Genomic DNA, 23,419 nt, shown 5'->3' on the forward strand with positions numbered 1-23,419 from the left:
CCTCTCCCATCAAGGCAAACTGGTCGCTGTTTTGTGACAATGCCTCCTCCACCCCTTTCAACACCTCCCCTTGCTCCCGCACCACGTCAATGTCTTCCCAAGAGCCTCCTTTATCGGCACCAACATATCATCCACCAACTGTTTGGGAAGTCCCATCATCTCCTTCCCATGCCGCTCAAAATGTTAGCAAACTGCCGCTTGAACTCCATCATCATCACCTCCACTAGCGTGTCCACCATAATGGGTGCAGGCCCACCTAGCGAGCTTGGTCCCATCAACTTTCCTCCCACAGGACTCTGCACCGAACTTGAGCTCTCAGGCAGACTAGCTCTCATTCCTTTTCATCCCGTACTCTTCTGTTGGACTTTCAACATCTTCTAATTACCACAACCTTACTGATGACCGTTCATATAAAATTTCCCCCCAAAGCTGGGTGAAAAGGGGTCAAAAACAAAAGTTGTAGCAGGAGCCGCTCATCGTGTGATCACCACCTACATGTTGCTACCGGAAGTCGCAAACGCATATTTAAATGAGCAGAGAGCGAGATTCGGATCGCGATGACTTGCGAGATTCCGTTGGACCTCATGAGATGTTTAGATGTCGCGAATCTTGTGGGAGGCCTCTTGTGAGATTCAACAGCCTCATCCCGACACCAAGTCGGCCAACATTAGGTAATTAAGTTTTTGAAGTTTTTGTATCATAAGATATTTCAGATTTTTTGCCAGCTCCCAAAGTTACCGGAAGAAGTCTTACAACACCAGGTTATAGTCCAACATGTTTGTTTCAAACACTAGCTTTCGGAGCGCTGCTCCTTCCTCAGGTTCATTCATTCACCTGAGGAAGGAGCAGCACTCCGAAAGCTAGTGTTTGAAACAAACATGTTGGACTATAACCTGGCGTTGTAAGACTTCTTACTGTGCTCACACCAGTCCAACGCCGGCATCTCCACATCATGACCCAAAGTTACCATCACTGAATAACGTTGACGTTTCAATGTATCAAAAAGATATGATGCATATTCCTTTTACAACCCGTTTCCATAGGTCTCCCCCGTGTTCGAATGTTTTCTGTCCCTGTACAATCTGAATAAGTTATTAAGAAACAAGAGTCTTAATTCATTCCCAGGCTGTTTGCACTGTATGTAAACAACTGAAAGGTAAGAAAGTTGGTTAAAAATATCCACTGAGCCCTTTAAATGAGCACCACTTTCAGAAATGAATCAATCCTACTTGATAAGTACCTGATCCACCATCTCAAAAATTCACTCCCTCAGCACCAAATTTTGACAGCAATGTATACTGTTACAAGTGGCACTGCAGCATCTCGCCAATGCTTCTTCAACAGCACCTTCCAATTTTACCAGGACAAGGGCAGCAGAAGCATGGGTACAACACCACCTGTAAGTTCCCTTCCAATCGTTCCTTCACTATTGCTAGGTCAAAATCCTGGAACACGTTTTCTGATAGCATTGTGGGTGTAACTGCAGTGGTTCAAAAACACAGCCCACTATCACCTTCTCAAAATAGCTGTTAAAAATGGGCAATAAATACTGACTTTGCCAACATTCCATGGATAAATAAAAAATGACATCTTTGCATTTAATTATGAAAAAGTTCCAATCTCGGTTACATTTAGAGTTTAGACACTGGATTTTGAAGAACTATGCTGCATTAAAAAAAATTTTTTTTACAGTACCCAATTCATTTTTCCAACTAAGGGGCAATTTAGCGTGGCCAATCCACCTATCCTGCACATCTTTTGGCTTGTGGGGGCGAAACGCACGCAAACACGGGGAGAATGTGCAAACTCCACATGGACAGTGACCCAGAGCCGGGATCGAACCCGGGACCTCGGCGCCATGAGGCAACTATGCTGCAATTTTAATACCTAGCTATACAAGGGACTTATCAAAGTAAATGTAATCATTTAAGTGGGTGCAGAAGAAACAGTTCAGAGGTTAAATAGATCAAATTAATCACATTGGGCTACATTTTCGTCTTCATTGTGGTTAGCAGAGCTTTGAATGCCACAATGTACAGCAGACATTTGGGGCGAGATGCAGTTTATATGGTCTCAAACAATTGGACGTGCTAGTGTTTGAATAATACAGCCTAGAACGCCCAGTGTGACAACAGAATTGTGCTGCTCGCCAGAGCAAACGTATTCATGGAAATGTTCTTGTCCAGAGAAATAAAATCAGAAAATGCTGAAAGAAAACTCAGCAGGTCGGACAGGATCTGTGGAGAGAGGAAGAGTCAATGTTTTGAATTCATATGAGTCTATTTCAGTTTTTCTGATTTTATTTCCGATATCCTCTATCCGCAGTATTCTGCTTTTATTCTCTTGCCTAATATATTTGTAAAACTGAAAAGTATGGCAAAAACAAGCACATTTGTTATGTTATGTTCTTAGAATGTGAATATAAGTAGCAATTCATTGTCCATTGCTCATGGCCACAGGAAGATGGAAAGAACACCTATGCTTGAATTGCTGCAGTTCTTTTGGTAATGGTACTCCTGCAGAGTTTATACGAGGAAACCTGGGCCATTACCGAGTGAAGGAAAGGTGGTATATGAGCAAATCAGCATGGCACACGACTTGACGGGGTCTTGGAGGGACAATATTAACACCATATTGCTGCCCATTCTTCACAGTGGTGGAGTTCACAGGTTAATAATAATAATCTTTATTAGTGTCAGAAGTCTTACATTAACACTGCAATGACGTTTCTGTGAAAATCCCCTAGTCGCCACACTCCAGCGCCTGTTTGGGCGCACAGAGGGAGAATTCAGAATGTCCAATTCATCTCACAGCATGGGCGCGATTCTCCGCTGCCCATGCCCGTTGGGAGAATAGCGGGAGGGCCTCCCGACATTTTTTGCGCCCTCCCGCTATTCTCCACCCCCCTCGCCCGACCCACGTCACGAATCGGCACTCGCCGTTTTTTACGGCAAGCGCCGATTCTCCGCAGCCGATGGGCCGAGCGGCCGAGCCTTTGCATCCATTTTTTCACGGCAGCAAACACACCTGCTTGCTGCCGTCGTAAAAACGGGCGCTGAATGCCCGTTTGGGCCATCCAGAGGCCCGTTTATGGCGGGAGCACCACCGTTGTGCTCGGGAGGGGACAGGCCCATGATCGGTGCCCACCGATCGTCGGGCCTGCGTCCAAAAGGGACGCACTATTTCCCCTCCGCCGCCCGACAAGATCAAGCCACCACATCTTGTCGGGTGGCGGTGGAGAAATGCGGAACCGCGCATGCGCGGGTTCCGTCAATGGCGTGATGACGTCACCCGCGCATGCGCGGGTTGGAGCCGGCTCCAACATGCGCATGCGCGGCTGACGTCATACAGATGCCAGCCGCGCGTCATCTTGGCGCGCAGCCTTAACGACGGCCGTTAAGGCTGCGACGGCATGATTCCCAGGGTCCCGCTCCTAGCCCCGATGGGGGGGGGGGGGGGGGGGGGAGAATCGGGTCCCGGGAATGGGCGTGAAGGCTGCCGTGAAACACGGCCAGTTTCACAGCAGCCTTTACGACTCTCCGCATTTGCGGAGAATCTCGCCCCATGTCTTTCGAAACTTGTGGTAGGAAACTGGAGCGGCCTGAGGAAACTCATGCAGACATGGGGAGAATGTGCAGACTCCGTACAGACAGTGACCCAAGTCGGGAATCGAACCTGGGTCCATGGCGCTGTGAAGCAACAGTGCTAACCATTGTGCGTACAAATAAGGGATTCTAATAAAATCTAAATTGCATACGATCATCTTTGTTTCACACTAACTTCATTGCAATGTTAATGTAAGCCAACTTGTGACAATAATAAAGATTATTATTATTATAAATGTTGATACAAATGAATATACCTACAGTTTTTTAGCTCACTCAATACTTGGTTTGTTTATTCATACTATTTGAAGCATGTATTTCCTAAGAACCTCAGTGGTTTTACTTCAGGGAAAGCAGTGAGCTTGCTATCAAAAACATTTAAGCATTTCTCTTGTTAATTTCCATCCATACTTTTAAAAATGAATGGGTTGCAGAAAATGGGGTCAATTTCTTGAGTCAAATTGAATGATCACTCCTAACAGACAAGTCTGCACTGAATGCCACTTGAATGCACAGTGTGAAGCCAGAAGTTTGGTGAGTGGGGGAATTCAGTGAAGAGGGGTGCAATAAATTAATTCAAATAAAATTAAAATAATTAATACATTAAAGATGGTAGGACAGGTGACGTCTCACAGCTGTAGCATCTGGGAGCGCCTGGATGACATGGCATTGAGCTTCGGCTCAAAGTTAATTAGCTGGAGGTCCGGCTGCAGACATTGTGAGGCATCAGGGAGGTGGAAAATTACCTGAACACTTTGTTCCAGAAGGCAGCTGCACCCCTTAGATTGGCGTCATCTGATCTGGTCAGTCATCAGGGACACGGGGGTGTGACTACATGTCAGGCAGATAAGGAGATCGAGAAGGTGAGCGTGATGGAGCCTCATTCCTTGAACACACTAATTGGTGGAGATGGCTAGAAGGGCTGAATGGCCAACTCCTGCTCCTATTCTCATGTTCTTATGTTCTTAATTAGCTGGCATGCAATTACATTATATGTATTCTGTGATAAATTGTAATCAAAGTTATTAAAATCTCTCTTGTTCAACTCTGAACATTTGATTGGCAAGTTGTAACATAATATTTTGATGATTCAAGCTTTGTTCTTCTTTGTGTGATAGGAATAATGCCTGTGGGATGCATGAAACCAGCTCGTTCAATTTATTGCTGAATTTATGACATTGGAAGTTATACAATGGGAGTTTCCAACTTTATTCACAATTGAATATATTGGGGGCGATTCTCCGAGTTCTGCGCCGGGCCGGAGAATCGGCACAACCGCGCCACGACACCCTGACGCCGCGCGCGATACTCCGAGGTGTGGAGAATCGGCGGCATTTGCGGTTGGCACGGCTCTGGCCGCGGGAATTGGCGGGGCCGCCAATTCGATGGGGTCTGGCCCGCGATCGGGGCCCACCAATCGGCAGACCGGCCTCTCCCCCACGGGCCTACTTTCTGGTGCGGCCAGCCCCTGAACAACGGCGCCATGTTGAGTCGGGGCCGGCGCGCTAAAGAAGTCCCTCGTGCATGCGCAGGTTGGCGTGGCGGAAAGGAGGCTGGAGCAGCGTGAACCGGTCCCGCGCCGTGCTGGCCCCCTGTGGCAGCTGCACATGTTCAAGTGCAGCTATGTCTAGTCTAATCTGAATTTCGCAAGGTGGGTATGGGCAATATGACGGGCGGGATTCTCCCAGCCCGGGGCCGGGCTGGAGAATGCCCGCTACCAGGCTACACCGCCCTGACGCCGCGGAGCGGAGAATCAGAGCCATTGGCGCCGGCGCGTTTGGCGCGACACCGGTCGCGTGCCGCTGTACGGGCCCGGAGAAAGGCAGAGTCCCACCGGCGTCGTCCACACCTGGTCGCAGCCGGTGAGAATTCTGCGCGCAGGGTCGGAGGACGGCCTGTGGGGGGGGGGCCTCTGGCCCGGCGGGGGTCTCCGATGGGGTCTGGCCCACGATCGGGCCCACTGATCAGTGAGCCGTCCTCTCGCTCACCTATTTTCTTCCGTGCGGGCCCCTGAACTCCCGTGCCGTGTTGCGTCAGGGCTGGCGCGTTGAGGGAGGCCACCGCGCATGCGTGGGTTGGCACCAGCACCACTGCGCATGCGCGGATCCCGCGCCGCACAGTTCGCGCCGGGATGGGAGGCTGGAGGGTGCGTGAACCGCTCAAGCGCTGTGCTGGTCCCCTGTAGGGGCCAGAATCGGTACTCCCAGCGGCCCGTTCACGCCGTTGTGAAACACGATGGTGTTTCTGTCGGCGTGGACACTCTGCCGTCAAATGGGAGAATCAGACCCGACATGTCCACATTAGACATGGCATGATAATAGCTAAACTTGCCAGAGATCTTTGAAGATTTAGATCATGGCTGATCTCTTCCTGGTCTCAAATCCACCGCCCTACACGCTCCCCATATCCCGTTCACCCATTTTGGAGATGTGAGATATCCTTTTGGAAATATTCCCCAGGAAAAAAAAATGAAAATGAAAATCGTTTTTGTCACAAGTAGGCTTCAAACGCCACATTCCAGCACCTGTTCGGGGAGGCTTGTACGGGAATTAAACTGTGCTGCTGGCCTGCCTTGGCCTGCTTTCAAAGCCAGTGATTTAGCCCTGTGCTGAACCAGCCCCTAATAATAGTGGACTAGACAGCTGGCTTGTAATGCAGAACAAGGCCAGCAGCGCGGTTTCAATTCCCATACTGGCCTCCCCGAACAGGCGCCGGAATGTGGCGACTAGGGGCTTTTCGCAGTAACTTAATTGAAGCCTACTTGTGACAATAAGCAATTATTATTATTAAGTAGGCAATTCAGCCGTACGAGCCTGCTCCGACATTAAATCAGATCGAGGCTGATCTCTTTCTGATCTCAAATCCACCTCCCTACACGTTCCCCATATCCTTTTCACCCATTTTTTATATCACGAATATACCTACCTCCCTCTTGAAACCATTTAATGATTCACACTCCACCGCACCATTGGGCAGCGAGTTCCACAAATTCACCACCCTCGTGAGAAGTAGTTCCTCCTCATCTCAGTTTTAAACCTACCGTCTCTCAACCTGTATCTATGACCTCTTGTTCGAGATTACTGCACAAGGGGAACATTTGGTCAATGAACACTTTATCAATCCCTCTTTGTATTTTATATACCTTGATCAGGTCCTCTCTCATTCTTCTGAACACCATTAAAACATCAGTGCTTGCTATTGCACTCTGTTGACATTCGTCCAGTACTTGTCAGTTTACAGTTTGATTGACAGCTCCACGTGCTTATGAAGTCTTCAGAGTGGAACTGAATGAGTTTTTACCAATGTTTTCTTAAATGGTAAATTCATCAACAGACATTTCAAAGTTTTATTTAGTTCCAGTATGGGACCTGAAGTCTGTCTCTGCTGTATACTGGGTGAATTGGCATGGGGGGTGTAAGGGCAAAGGGTGGTGGGGTTGACATGAGTTGATACAAAGTTGGCAGAGAGGCTATAAAGAGACATGGCGTGTGCAAGGAGGGGCATAGGTTGGCATGGAGGGTATGAGGATTCATGGGAGATGTATGGGATGGGGACATGAAATAACATGGGTTGGCATGTATGGAGCATAGGGAGTGCATGTGTGTCTGTGTGTGTTGACGGGGGTAAAGAGATGTGAGGAGTGAGGACTGGAGGGTTGGATTTTGTTTCGTTCTTTTTCACAGGTTGAACAAAGTGCTGGATCACTGAGGCTGGCCTTTCACAAAACCCGGATTCACAACCAGCACCCTCTGTGCTGGCTCTGAACTGTTTACGAGGGCCACAGGCATGACACCCGTAACACCCAGCAACCACCTCCCAGAATGAAATTCAAATTTCGAAGGTACACTTTTTCAGGAGTCAAGTTCGCAAAGTTGGGAATTCTTTTATATTTGTGTGCACCTGACACAAGAGTGAAAATTCAGGCCAACAGTTCCATTTGCAACATATTCACATAGGTAGCTAAGACTTCTGAACTTAATAAGCAATAAAAGTCTGCAATAGGAATGATCAGAACTAAAAAATTATTTGTGCTTTCATTAAATATCCATACATTAAATGTTATGTCATTCCACTGATAGCTCATAACAAATTTTCTCTCAGCTCCTGTTATTCTCTTCACTGCTCTTCACAGAGTGAAACTGACTAAGCAGGTGTGAAAGCAAAAGTACATGTCTTGAGGTAGGTGAATTTGAAAATGTCAGAAATTCAGGGCTTTAATGGCATATTTGCCACGTAATTCAAAGAGAATATAAACATATGAGAATTCTGAGGTTACCTTTTAACTGCACAATGTTGCCAACTATTAGCAAAATTTGATATCATACAAACAACACCAGACAAGTAAATATCAGTAAGCAAATGACTAAGCAGAGGGCTAGCTTAGAAACATTGCATTTTACTGGCGAGAAGACCATTTATTGCCCATTACGCTGGTGTGTAAAATGTAGCTCAGTTGGTAGCACTCTCGCTTCTGAGATAGATGGGTTCCGCTACAAGACTTGAATACAGAAAACGCGGCTGACACTCTGATGGAGTACTGAGGGAGTGCCATCTTTCAGATGAGACATTCAACCAAGGCCCTGTCTGCACTGTTGGGTGAGCATTAAAAAATCTCTTGGCACTTTTTCGAAGAAGAGCAATGGTGTTAATCCCAGTGTCCTGCCCAATATTTATCCCTCAATCAACATCACAAAAACAGGTTATGCAGTCATTATCACATTGTTGTTTGTGGGAGCCTACTATGTACGAATTGGTGACTGTGTTCCCTACATTTCAGCAATGACTACACATCAAAAGTTCTTCATTGACTGTCCAATGATCATGGAAGGTATTCTATAAACTCAAGTTTTTCTAGTTTTCTGACACAGCTATCAAGACAGAAAGAATTTACACTCATAGAATGTTTTTTATAAACATTTTAGATCTACATTTGGTGAATCTAAAAGCAAGCTTGAGACGATCAATAATTGAGTCAGAACATTAATACAGAAGTAAATACTGCAGGTGCTGTTTCTTCTGATGAAAGGTCATGGATCTGTAAAATAGAAACTAGGAGCAGGAGTCGGCCATTTGGCCCTTCGAATCTGCTTCGCCATTCAATATGATCAGGCTGATCCTCTAATAATAATCTTTATTTGTGTCACAAGTAGGCTTACATTAACACTGTAATGAAGTTACTGTGAAAGTCCCCTAGTTGCTGCACTACAGCACCTGTTTGATACACTGAGTGTGAATTCATAATGTCCAATTCACTTAACAAGCACATCTTTCGGGACTTGTCGGAGGAACCCCATGCAGGTACGAGGAGGACGTGCAGACTCTGCACACACAGTGACCCAAGCTGGGAATCAAACCCAGGTCCCGGGTTCTGTGAAGCAACAGTGCTAACCGCTGTGCTACCATGCCACCCACAATGCAATATCTCGATACAATATTTACGTTTTCTCCCCTTACCCCTTGATGCCATTAAAATCTAAAAAATGATCGATCTTTCTTGAATATATTCAGTCTCTTGGTCTCTACAGTCTTCTGTGGTAGAGAATTCCAAAGGTTCACTACACTTTGAATGAAGAACTTTTTCCTCAATCTCAGTGCTAAGTGGTCTACCCCGTTTCCTGAAACTGTGTCCCCTGGTTCTAGACTCCCCAACCAGGGAAAACATGCCCCCTATGTCTAGCCTGTCCAGCCCTATTAGGATTTTATAAATTTCAATCGAATCTTCACTCATTCTTCTAAACTCTATTTAATACAGGCCCATCGAACCGATCTCTCTTCATACCAACATTGGATCGGAGATTTGAAGGGCCTTTAAAAATGTCAGGCAGAATCTGGATCGAGAAGTTCTTCCCCAATTTACGACAGATACTATTTTCATGGTTGGAGGACAATAGGAGTGGGAAGTGACTCCGACATGAAGTAAACCAAACTCAGCAGGGCCATTTGTACTCAATGCTTCAAATACATCCCAGCTTCACTGGAGCAAGTGTCTTTTCCTACAGTGTAGGGGTTATGAATGTTTAAATAAATCATAAATGCTCAAGAGTGGTGGATAAGGTCTGTGGAAATGTCAAGTAACTTAAATCCCTAGCTCTTTAGAAATTAATAAAATGCCTGCTGAGTCTGTGGGAGTCCAAAATAAAATCTGTTCTATCAAGACCAGCAGGTGTTGTCCATCCCTAATTGCCCTTGAACTGAAACACCTGCTTGGCCATTTCAGAAGACAGTTAAGGGTTGACCACATTGTTGTGGGTCCAGAGTCACATGTAGGCCAGACCAGATAAGGATGGCAGATTTCTGTCCCCAAAGGACATCAGTGAACCAGATGGGTTTTTTACAGCAATCAATTATATTTTCACGGATACCATTACTGAGACTCGCTTTCAGATTTTATTAATTGCATTCACATTTCACCAGCTGCTGTGGTGTGATTTGAACCCATGTCCCCAGAGCATTAGTTTAGGCCTCTGAATTGCTGTCCACTGAATTTAACATTATGTCACTATCTTCCTCGAATGTACCATTATTAATGCTGATTGATTTCCGCAACTCATTTTAAAGTGGAGGTGTTGAAAGTTCAGACTTTGTCTTTGATGTGGGGTTATGAACAGAAATGTTTGTTTTTATAAGTTATTAAGTACTTGGGGAGATTTAAATCTATGAATGAACTTTAATGAATGATTCTGTTTTTTTATCGAGTGAACTCTTGTATTTCAAAATGAATTTGTTTCTTCTCAGCATGGTCCTGAGGTCTGCTGATGATGGATACTGAGTGAGTTGGCATGAAGGGTGTAAGGGGAGAGGGTGGTGTGTCGGCAACATGGGTTAGCATGAATTAGCACTAAGTTGACATGGGAGCTCTGAAGCATCATGAGGATGGGTGGGGAGTCACAGGTTGGCATGGGGTCTATCAAAGGCCATTGGGAGTAGGGGGGTGAAGAGGGCTGTAGGATGATGGGATGAGAGTATAGATCTTGGGCGGGATTCTCTCAGCCCGGGGTCGTGCCACGCCGCCCCGTCACCCCGGCACCGGGATGCAATTCTCCGCAGAGCGGAGAATTGGCGCCATTGGCCCCGGCGTGGTTGGTGCGGCGCCGGTTGGGGCTGCTCTAGGCGGCTCCCCCGGCGATTCTTGGCCCGGGATGGGCCCAGCGGCCATCGTAAAAAACCCGAGTCCCGCCGGCGGGACCTCGTGTGGAAGGACCCGAGGGCGACCTGTGGGGGGGAGCCCGCTCTGATGTGACCTGGCCTGTGATCAGGGCCCACCAATCGGCGGGCATGCCTCTTGGGCTGGGGGCCTCCTTTCTCCATGCCAGCCCCTTTAGCCCTGCGCCATGTTGCATTGCGGCCGGCGCGGGAAAGCCACTGCGCATGTAGGGGCCAGAATTGCTGATCCTGAGGACATGTTGACGCCATCGAGAAACGCGACGGCGTTTCCGACGGGCATCAACACTTAGCCTCAGGATCACAGAATCCCACCCCTTATGTTTAAGATGTGAAGGGGAGGTGGATTGGCCACTCTAAATTGTCCCTTAATTAGAAGAAATGAATTGGGTAGTCTAAATTTTTTTTTTCAATTAGTAAATCATAGGGTTAGATCCCAGTAAGGTCAGGGCAAGAGGAAGTTGTTCTGGAGTGATCAAAACACCTTCACTCTTTTGTTCCATGAGGATTTGTGTGATCACAGGGAAAAGGGGAAAGGTGTACAGCAGATTCCCTTTTATTTTAGCAACAGCACAGGCAGCCCTCGGTCTCAGGACACAACTGGTTCCTGAAAACCATGTGGTAAGTCGAGACATCAGAAGTCGGAATCGGTTTTCCCATAGAAACGTTGTTATAAATGGGGGGTTGGTTCCTGAACCACAGCGCGATACACTATTTTCATTGAATAGTGAAAGGTTTTTGAGATCTTGCTTCAGTATAATTGCCTTACATTGTTGTATTTCCCATGATATAATAGGGCCTACACTTTCAAAAAAACGTCTATACTGTATCTGAGTAGTTTGTCCTTCCTGGGATTGTTCAAGGTGAAACATGAAGGAACATAATAATCGATAAAGACCATCAATTTGCCAGCGTGGCATCATCAAGTAGAATTCGGTTTTGTAAAGTCGAACAGGGTGTCAATTTATAAATGCTATAAATGCCGTTCGTTGTAACTCAAACATCGTAAAGTCGAGGACTGCCTGTAAAGCTTGAAAAACAAGCAACAGAAGTCTGCAGAAGATCGTCACTTGGTGACTGAGGATTCCGACGAAAGTCTATTAATTTAGATGTAGAAATGCAATTAGGCTACTTTTTCAACTCCTCCACATAACAAATTCCAGCTGTATACCTTCTTTCAATAAAATTGGAATCAATGGATATGTCTAAGAAGCTGTCTTTCATTATTAGGGAGCAGACTATTGAGTGCTGTGTGTTGTACCTTTTCTATAAACAAGTTTTTTGATAAAGAAGTTATTTATGCTTCATTACAAAGTGAAGCTTGGCTCTGGGCCAAGTTCTGGAAAATGGGATTAGAATGCTTCGGTGGTTGTTTTTGACCGGCGCAGACGTGATGGGCTGTAGGGCCTTTTCTGTGCTGTAGACCACTACGACCCAATGAATGATCCCTTTTTAATGAATCAAGCTACATATTTCAGTTTTGAGTTCATTCCATTAATTTAGAAATAAAATGACACAAACGTCAAGGGTGCTGTAGTTTCAGATAAAAGTATTTTCTTTTCCACATTGATCTTCTTGTTCAGTTTTAAATTTTGGGTGCGATTCAACTAAATGGGAACAAAGTCCCAGAGCGAACAATTTGCTGCTTGCTTCCCCGTGCATGGCTATATAACATCACTCACATTAAATAAGGGGCCTCAGCGGGGAACGCATGGCCGAGGCCGCACATAGCCCCGTTTTCTACACTGAGGAGCTCTGCTCGCCGTAACTCCTCAGCACAGTGAGAGGCTCACGACGTGACTACCGACCCCTCCAAGTCCAAACGCACTATGGGAGGGTCTCCAGCAACCCCCCCCCCCCCCCCCTCCAACATCCACGCAGGGCACCCTGGCCCGATCGCCAGCGCATTAAAAAATGACTGGCAATGCCAACCTGCCACCCTGGCAGTACGACCTTAGCAGTGCTAGGCTGGCAGTACCCGGGTGCTTTTATCGGCCACGCTGTGCCATGGCGAGCTGCTTGTCGGGCACGACTGCTCCATGTTTGTGTGGACCAGTACTAAACGGTGTCCTGGCGAGGTCACCCAGGCGGCCGTTAGTTGCCGGGCGGCAGAAGAATCCCACAAACGCATATTTAAATGAGCCATACGCCGATCTGGATCACACCCAGTGAGGGCGGGATCCTGGTTGCGACATCTCGTGAGATTCCGTTAAATCTTGCGAGATGTATCGCCCGTTTAAAATTAAATGAGAGGCTTCTCGCGAGTTTCAATGGCCTCATGCTGACACCACGTTGGGTGTGACGTGGCTGCTTAATCACGCCTTTTATTTTAAATACATTGCAGTTTTAAAATTAATCAAAATCAGAAGTCTCTGCATGTAACTTTTCCATTTCAAGAGCTTGTTTATTTTACCATTTGGCATAGTGAAGTTGAGAGAACGGCTGACAAAATTTTGAAAATTAGGCTAGAGATTATGACAGTGCAGCATTGCAGCAACAAAACACAACAGATGGGCAGCAGGCAAGAATTTCATTCGCCAATTCCAACTTCAGCCATCTCACTCAGGGGGAGCTGTCAATCAGAAGCTGAACACAGAACAGGCTTGCATGTCATTTTTGGACTGTTCTTCAATTTCTATCAGGCATTTACAGATCAGGTAATGCTCATGCCGGGGGCGGCACAGTTGCCAGCACTGCTGCATCACAGTGCCAGGGACCTAGGTTTAATTGCAGCCTTGGTTGACTGCCTGTGTGGCGTTTGTATATCCTTCCCGTGTCTACGTGGTTTCCACCGGTGCTCCGGTTTCCTCTCACAGTTCAAAGATGTGCAGGTTAGGTGGATTTGCCATGATAAATTGCCCCATAGTGTTGAAAAAGGTTGGGTGGGATTACGGGAAGGGGATGGGGGCCTATGTAGGGTGCTCTTTCACAGGGCCACTGCAGATTCAATGGGCCGAATGGCCTCCTTCTGCACTGTAGGGATTCTTGGAGAAAGCAAAACTCCTTTGTACAGCACTGCAGTTATACTATAAACGCAGCTTAATCCAATATTAGGACCTAACAGCATATCATAACAAAATGGAGTCAGATTGCTTGGAGCACGCAGTTTCTTTTCATTTCACTTAAGAGCCATTTAGGTTTCAAAACCGATTTGTAGTCAATGATTAGGATCAGTGAGAAATTACTTGACTTGACAGTGATATCAAACTTGTGGAGTATAAATCCATTTTTTGCATGCCATTAATAGTGGGTTTCCTCCGGGTGCTCCGGTTTCCTCCCACAGTCCAAAGATGTGCGGGTTAGGTGGATTGGCCATGCTAAATTGCCCGTAGTGTAAGGTTAATGGGGGGATTGTTGGGTTACGGGTATACGGGTTACATGGGTTTAAAGTAGGGTGATCATTGTTCGGCACAACATTGAGGGCCGAAGGGCCTGTTCTGTGCTGTACTGTTCTATGTTCTATGTTCTAATTCATGTCTTCAAACTCATAAGTAATGTGTTGCTCTGGAACAGCAGAGAAAGGGAAAAATGGAAAAGGAAACAGAAGAGTAAACAAGCTAAAAATGGAGGCTATTCTCCATAAATTGACCTCAGATCGTAAAACGTATGACATAATAATTAGAGTGGTGAACTGCATTTTTGCTTTGTTGGCATATGAAAATTACAATTGTGAATGTATGAAATGAAGGACAGGATTTCCACGCACCTCAAAGCGTGCTTCGCGACGTGATGAAGATCACGCGACTGTCAATGGGGTTTTCCGTACTACACTCCGCCCACCCCCCAGCAGGGCCGGAAGATCCCACCGGAAAATTCCGGCTGAAAAGGGAGCTTACGCATTGCAATGATGCGCTGCGGAGTTAAAGAACACGTTTTGCCCAACAGAAATTCAGAGAGAATTGAAGATTGCACTGGTCAGGTTGTCATCACTATGAGAGTCTTTTAGCTATTTCATCCTCTTTGCATCTACAATATTTCCCAACATTCCTTGAAAGCAGGTACAATGTGTTGAGTTTTTCTTGTAGAATTTGCCTACCAATTGCAAACGTATAAAAACTTAAACTTTCTGTAAAGCGGGACATAAAATAGGGCCACTGTGCTCTATTGACTACTTTCTCATGTCTGAAACACCCTTGAGCTAGCAATCCATTCTCTCCATATCTGTTTAATTTACTTCAAATAAATTTAGATCAACATGATTAGAAGCCAGTCTAAAACACTGAGATAATACTCTTTCTCAGACTTAAAAAAAGACCCAAAGGATAAATCATACAGTTTATTTTGTTGGTTTGTACAGAAATAGTATTTAAGAATATATCTTACAACAAAGCAAATGCGACTCGCATCCCATGTTTTCAAGATTTCTACTGTCTTCAAAAGCAGAGATATTTGTGGCCGCTGGTTAATTTAAAACACTTGCCAATGCCATAATGGTAAGCTTGTCAGATGACTGAATATGTAGATCACTGACAGATTTTACATTTCCAATCCCATTATTGCCTGTTAAATGGAAGCATTAAAGTAAGATGGAGATGGGAACACATGGAAATGTGAGATGGACGCTAGGTAGATGAAATTTATAAGTACAGTAGAACTGTGGGGATACAGATATGAGTGTGCTGACAGCTGAGTTGTATATGGCTCTATGTCAAGCTGTCAAAATATTTATTTTGAATCGCAATTCAATTGCAATTCAATTGGATTCGCAATTTCCTAATGCCCAGACAGAAATACACCAATAAGCATAACTGCATATTTCATAGTTTGTTTTTGTTGTTTCAAGCAGCCGTAGCTTAAATTAGAATCTGGGAGGTGAATTAGAGTATATACGCAGTGTAACACTAAAAAAAAACAGCATACTGAAGGCTGAAGCCTGAAATGTTTAAACAGCTGCCAGATATATTTTCTGGTATTTTATTGCCGTATTAATGCTGAAAGAGATTACCTCAAAATTTACAACCTTCCTCAAACCCTATCATGCTATATTACATATATACACATTGAAACAATACCTACAAAACAAACATTACTGGACACCATTTCAATACCTATATCAATTAGTAATGTCACATCTATCTTACTTCACTATCAAAATCACTTCTTTTTAAACTGGAGAAATATACAGCACAAGTAAAATATAGGAATATTCCTTATTGGCCCCAATAAGGCATATTTTTAAAATCACTTAATAAAGTCTATCTATAGGGTTTAGATGGTGTCAATTGTTTTTCCATCATAACATTTTTCTTGTGACATAATCAACTTGTCTACAACCCAACAATGCGCAGTGCACTTCGTAAGTACCAGTGCGCAAAGAAAATCTTGGGTGGGATTTAGTGGGCCTGTTAGTCATGGATGAGATCCTGAAGGAGATGCCAATGCACTTACCAGCCCAAGGGGATGGGGGCGAGGGCAGGGGGGGGGGGGGGGGGGGTACAGAAATATGAAGTGGCTATCCAGGACATTTAGGTGTAAAAGACTGATGGTAATGAGGTCTTGGAATTATGCAGCCTGAGTGAGAAGTGTGCCTATTGGTTTTGCCTAACCCTGAAGCGGATAGCAACTGTGCCCTCTAACATTCCTGAGACTCATGTTCATCAAACTAATTGGCCATCAAGAGTTAATCCTTAACAATGTCAGCTACCCCCCAGTCTCACCAATATGGAGTGGTGGCGTTTCCTTGTTTGACCGTGAGTGTATGTGGAATGCTACTTAGTTGATTTTGAAACCTTTGTTACTGTTGACCGTTTAATAAACAAAATATTCTCAAAGTTAAGGAACCCAGAGTTTGTTGATTTAGTTTATTTGGTTGAATTCTAAAATAGTTTGAAGTTAAAGAATGGGCTGAAAACTCAGGGTTCAAGGATAAATGCTTGGGTACACAGGATCCAGAGGGACTTTATTTGCTTATATCCTGGACCCAGCAGCTACCATTGAGGACACATCAGTCCCAAAGCAGACATCACCGTCCAGTGGAGCTAATGAGGGCTAGGCGATCATAGAAACCTCTTGTCCGAATCCTCAGTGATATCGAGAAAAAGAGAAGGGAGAATCAGATGTGAGATCAAAGGCGACTTTGACTGGGTGAGGGCATAGTCCACAGACAGTTATGCAATGGAGATGGGATGGTCCCTGTGATGTGAGTGAGTGTTAGGTGCCGGATAAGGTGTGGGACTGGTTGCTTCCAGGTCTGCGAGGGTAAGGGGAGGTATCATTGCTAAACGGAAGCGACACCAACCAGACTGCCTCTCTTTCTCCCTCATCCCACACAGTGACCGAGGCATATCAGTATGGAGCCAGTGGAGCTAACTATTCTTCTTATCATAGTGCTGGAGGAATACAGACTCCAGCAGCAATGTGCGGCAGCACCCAGGGAGGACCCAGTGCCAGGAGGCCAGAGGACCACAGGGCAGGCTCAGGGGCCTGAGGCCACACCAGCCAAACAGGAAGCACAAAGGCACAGAAAGAGACTGATGGAAGACAGGACCTGAGTGTCCTTCATGCAGCTGTCGGACAGCATGTGTGGTAGGAGACTCCGTCTCACCAGGAAATCTGCGCGGTACATGTGCCACATTCTTTCCAACTTGGCACCAAGTGGAGGCAGAGGACACTCTCTCCCTGTGGCCATGAAGATCATGGCAGCCTTCAATATTTATGCGACGGGGTCGTTCCATGGTTCAACGGCTGACCCCTGTGGCATTTCGCAGGCATCTGCCCATAGGTGCACTCTATGCAAGGGCTTTGGACTTTATTCATTTCGACCTGGGCCAGTCCAACATGTGAGCTATAGGATTCAACATCATAGTTGATCTGCCACAGTTGCAGGGATGATCGATTAAACTCATGTTCCTCTACGCGTCCTGTGGCATCCGAGAATTCTCTTCAACAGGAAGGAGTTCCACCCACTCAATGTCCAGCTGGTGTGTGACCACCAGATGATGTTCATGCATACATGTGCCCGTTTTCCAAGGAATGTGTATGACAACTACATCCTCGGGAAATTGCAAATCCCTGGAATTTTCAAGATCACCCCAGGCTGGAGGGATGGCTTGTAGGGAACAGGGAATATCCCCTGAGGTCTTGGTTGATGACAGCAAAGCACAGGCCTGAGACCGATGCAGCGGTCTTATACAACGAGGCTCTCACATAAGAACAAAAAAACTAGGAGCAGGAGTAGGCCATCTGGCCCCTCGAGCCTGCTCCGCCATTCAATTAGATCATGGCTGATCTTTTGTGGACTCAGCTCCACTTTCCGGCCTGAACACCATAACCCTTAATCCCTTTATTCTTCAAAAAACTAACTATCTTTATCTTAAAAACATTTAATGAAGGAGCCTCAACTGCTTCACTGGACAAGGAATTCCAGAGATTCACAACCCTTTGGGTGAAGAAGTTCCTCCTGAGCTCAGTCCTAAATCTACTTCCCCTTATTTTGAGGCTATGCCCCCTAGTTCTGCTTTCATCCGCCAGTGGAAACAACCTGCCTGCTTCTATCCTATCTATTCCCTTCATAATTTTATATGTTTCTATAAGATCGCCCCTCATCCTTCTAAATTCCAACTAGTACAGTCCCAGTCTACTCAACCTCTCCTCGTAATCCAACCCCTTCAGCTCTGGGATTAACCTAGTGAATCTCCTCTGCACACCCTCCAGCGCCAGTACTTACTTTATCAGGTAAGGAGACCAAAACTGAACACAATACTCCAGGTGTGGCCTCACTAACACCTTATACAATTGCAACATAACCTCCCTAGTCTTAAACTCCATCCCTCGAACAATGAAGGACAAAACTCCATTTGCCTTTGTAATCAACTGTTGCACCTGTAAACCAACTTTTTGCGACTCATGCACTAGCACACCCAGGTCTCTCTGCACAGCGGCATGCTTTAATATATTATCATTTAAATAATAATCCCGTTTGCTGTTATTCCTACCAAAATGGATAACCTCACATTTGTCAACATTATATTCCATCTGCCAGACCCTGGCCCATTCACTTAACCTATCCAAATCCCTCTACAGACTTCCGGTATCCTCTGCACTTTTTGCTTTACCACTCATCTTAGTGTCGTCTGCAAACTGGGACACATTGCCCTTGGTCCCCAACTCCAAATCATCTATGTAAATTGTGAACAATCGTAGGCCCAACACTAATCCCTGAGGGACACCACTAGCTACTGATTGCCAACCAGAGAAACACTCATTAACCCCCACTCTTTGCTTTCTATTAATTAACCAATCCTCTATCCATGCTACTACTTTACCCTTAATGCCATGTCAATCTTTATCTTATGCAGCAGCCTTTTGTGTGGCACCTTGTCAAAAAGCTTTCTGGAAACCCAAATATACCACATCCATTGGCTCCCCGTTATCTACCGCACTGGTATTGTCCACAAAAATTACCACTAAATTAGTAAGGCACGACCTGCCCTATCCTCCACAGCACTGATGTCATCCCTTACTATTGCCCGGATGTCATCCTTAAATAACAGAGCTACACCACCTCCCTTACCATCCACTTTGTCCTTCCGAATAGTTTGACACCCTTGGATATTTAACTCCCAGTCGTGACCATCCTTTAACCATGATTCAGTAATGGCCACTAAATCATAGTCATTCACGATGATTTGCGCCATCAACTCATTTACCTTATTCCGCATACTACGAACATTCAGGTAAAGAACACTTATGTTGGCTTTTGTACCTCTGTTTTGAATCTTAACACCTTGATCAGTAACCTCTCCCAAGTTATTTTTCCTCTTAACTTTTCTCCTGACTTTCCTTGTCGTTGAACCCATATCTTCATGGAACAACCTGCCGCGTCGCTTTCCATTTATGTTTTTACTTCCCGTTTTATTCCTTTTAGTATTACTGGGCCTATTCACTGAGCTCCCCTCAGTCACTGTACCTTGTACTGTCGTCCTTTTTGATTTTTGATTATGGCTTCTCTGCCTTACACTTTCCCCCTTACTGCCTTTTGTTTCTGTCCCTGTTTTACTACCTTCCGAATTCCTGCATCAGTTCACATCCCTCTGCCACATTAGATCATAGAATTTACAGTGCAGAAGGAGGCCATTCGACCCATCGAGTCTGCACCAGCTCCCAGAAAGAGCACCCTGCCCTAGCCCACACCTCCATCCTGTCCCTATAACCCAGTAACCCCACCCAACACTAAGGGCAATTTTGGACACTAAGGGCAAATTAGCAAGGCCAATCCACCTAACCTGCACATCTTTGGACTGTGGGAGGAAACCGGAACACCCGGAGGAAACCCACGCACACAGGGAGAACGTGCAGACTCCGCACAGACAGTGACCCAAGCCGGGAATTGAACCTGGAACCTGAGTGGTAGCTGGAATGAGCACCAGAAGCCTCACCCTCATCTGGGACTGTCAATCCTGGAGGCCCGCCATTGTCTGTACCATGGTATTGAACTCCATCTGTCATGGTCCTCAGGCACTGAGCCATGCTTTGGAGTTCTCCTGTCATGGTCTGAGCCTGTTACCCCAGGCTTTTGCTACCCTTACAGTGTTGGCCTGGGTGCCATGCATCACAGGCAACATCTCCTATGTCAGAAGGCTTTGGGATTTCTCCATTCAGCCTTGCGTCGCACGAGTGTCACTGACAACTGATATACCCGGCTCTGCCTTTGCATCTCCAGCAGCTGAGGGACAAATGTGTCCAGAGGCATGGCACCTGCCTGGGGAACAGCTGTGCCCGTGGATCTAGCAGACCTCTGAGTTCAAATTCAAACAACTGATCAAAATTCTTACTGAATGGTGCAGTGGTTTGGCACAGGGCCCTTTCACCTTTGGCAGCTGGCTCTGAATTCATCCTAGACTGGCTTGCACTCTGCAGCAATGACATAAGTGCTTATTGAACCGATGCAAGAAGCATTTGGCAGTTAAATCAAACTGTCTAAGACAACAGTAGAACTCTTCCAACACCAGCATTCCACCGCTCTCATTGCGCCATTCAGAACTTCCTGCAGCGCACATTCTGACATTCCTTTTGTGTTGGAGGAGACAATATTATGCACAACGAAACCACTCGCCATAATATTCAAATATCACATATTTCAAAATAATGGGGGTGGTCCGCGGGATCACCAACGTAGACGGAAAATCAGGAGTGAATCGGGAAATGTGATTCTCTCCAGAGGAGATCATGTTTCACGACCCTTACTGGTGACATCACGATGTTCACAGCCACAAAGGGCAAGGACATCATTTTAATTTTGTGAATACATTTCAATGTAATTACCCAGCCCGCCTGACCCCCTCGTCGGCCACTGAACAGTCAAATTTTGCCAACGTGATGTCACATCGCCGAGGTTAACTTGAAGACGTGAATCAATCACGGGTTACCCCCGGTGGCACGGAGGTAAGTATATCCCTGGGGGAAAGAGGGGTATGCCCTGGCAGTACGCTGGCACTGCTCCTTGACACTGCCAAGTTGGGCCCATTGCCGACCTGGCAGTGCTGGCCTGTGCCAAGGGGCAGTGCCAGAGGAAGTACCAGGGGCAGACCCTCTGGGAGCCACAAGGGAGCGGCTTACCATTTTGTGTGGTGGGGGGAGAGCACCAAGGCCATTAAGGGAGGGACCTTCAGGCACGCGGCGGGCAGCTGACAGTGAAGGGGGAACTTGAATGCACTGGGGGAGTGGGAGGCAACGGTGAGTGGGCAGTGAAGGGTACAGTGGGGAGTGAGCAGTGAAGAGGGTGGAATTCTGGCGATACTTCCCACTGGACGACGCGAGGGGGAAAAGAGGCTGAAGGTTCTACAAGGGTGGGGGGAGGGGAACGCCAGCAATACCTCCATGGGGGGGGGGGGTGAAAGAGTTGACGTTCAGTTCTAACCAGGGTGGCCTTTAAAGATGGCACCCCGATCTCTGTGGAGTTAGCGTTGCCAATCAGGCCCCGTCCCACCAGAGTGATGGTGTAAATCTCACCCACCTGATTTTTTTTTCACTCAGAGAGACTCAAGATCAAACTGAACTGGTCTGTGCGCTGTACCCCCCGCTAGCTGGCGGTTTTCAATCTGAGCCTGACACTTTGAAAAAATATGATAAGGTTCCGCCCATATTCTTCAAACACTGTCCTATGCGCAAGACATGAATTGCTGTAGAATACCTTCTCTACTTTTCTCCCATTCCTGTCCTCAAAGTTCCCTATTATTCAAGGGAATAACAGTCTGATTAAAGTTTATGAATGAAAATAGCAGTCGATTATTTCAGTCAAAGGTAGAAAATGGAAAATTGTCATTCAAAAATTAAAGCAGACATGGTTATTTTGAAATAATCCATGAATACATTCATTAAGAGCTCAACGAGCAAAGGTCTGAATTACATGTAAGCCCAGCTATGATATGTTCAGTTTAGTATCCATTGAAAGAAAACACATTCGCTTATAAGACAGATAAGTGTACTCTCCTATCGAGGCAACATTACCGTGACAGGTAACGATGGGTAAATAAATGCACTTCAGATGATTTAGAATCCATCTGAGCTAGGTTAGCTCAGTACATTTCTGGTCTGATTTCATATTGAGAAAGCACTGTCAAACTCCTTAATATCTTTTACAATAAAAGTATGTAACTTAAACATAATTTTGTTGCTGCTCAGAAATTGTTGGGGATTCTAACATTATTGGATAAACTGGGTGGAGTGAGTCACTGAGCTCAACAAATGATCAAGCCAAGTTAATCTACAGTTTAAGCAACAACTTTACTGAAGGATTTGGCTAACAATTTGAAACTTAATTCAGCTCCCTGCTCAACAAGCTCATGCACACAAGAATATGCCAACAAAGTGGCTGGAATAAAAAGGAAACAAGAATTTTAAAATTATAATTGCTATTTAAGTCAGTTCAATTTGGAAATGTAGTACTGGTGGGACAACACTTTTTGATTATTTCCCCATGTTGTTTTTCCTCCAAAATATTAGTTATATGTCGTTACTACTGTGCCAAATACATATGGAGAGGATGATTTTGGCCAATGTAGGCTATTCGCGAGATTGGCGACGTGGGCACAAAATATCACGAGAGCCAGGAAATACAATTCTCGCCAGTGAGATTGCATTTCCCAATTTTACATTTATATACAATTAACGAGCCCCCGCCACATGATTCCCCCTCACTGAATGTTCATAACTCACCAACGTGGTCTCAGCAAGGTTAACAACAGCTATTTAAATGACAACTTGGCAGTGCCAGGTCGCCCTCTGCCAGGGGCAATGCCAGGGTGGACCCTCTGGGCAGCTCCATGGGAGGGGTGCCGCTTTTGTGTGGGGGAGAGCTGTTGCATATGAGGAGGGAGATTGCTTCTTAGACTGCAGTGTATGGGGGGCTGGGATGGGGAGGGACGAGATTGCCCCCCAGGAGTTTGGTGCTTGGAGGGTGTTGGGGGTGGGGTGGTGCCCCAAAGTTGGTTTGTGGGTGGGGTGAAGAAGGGGTGGAAAGCCCCTGGCTTGTGCTGCATGGTGGTGGTGGGGGGAGCCACCGATGCTTGTGAGGCCCCACCTGCCAGACTGGTATAAACCACGGCCACTCATGTTTTTCCCCTCAGAAAATCTGGCATAAAAACTCGGCTGTACAGCTGGAAAACTACACGGCAGTCTTGAATCAGAGCCTGACCCAGAAATAAATGGGAAAA

The 23,419-nt window shown here is 45.9% G+C and overlaps 1 protein-coding gene across 6 annotated transcripts in view; it reads right to left on the reverse strand.

Moving 5' to 3' along the window:
- The window catches only part of pde4d (phosphodiesterase 4D, cAMP-specific), a 1,491,178-nt gene that overhangs the window by 747,113 nt on the left and 720,646 nt on the right, over positions 1–23,419 (reverse strand). The gene's annotated exons all lie outside the window — the stretch shown is intronic.

This window comes from Scyliorhinus canicula, chromosome 3 (assembly GCF_902713615.1).
Source record: "Scyliorhinus canicula chromosome 3, sScyCan1.1, whole genome shotgun sequence".
Taxonomy (NCBI): Eukaryota; Metazoa; Chordata; class Chondrichthyes; order Carcharhiniformes; family Scyliorhinidae; genus Scyliorhinus; species Scyliorhinus canicula.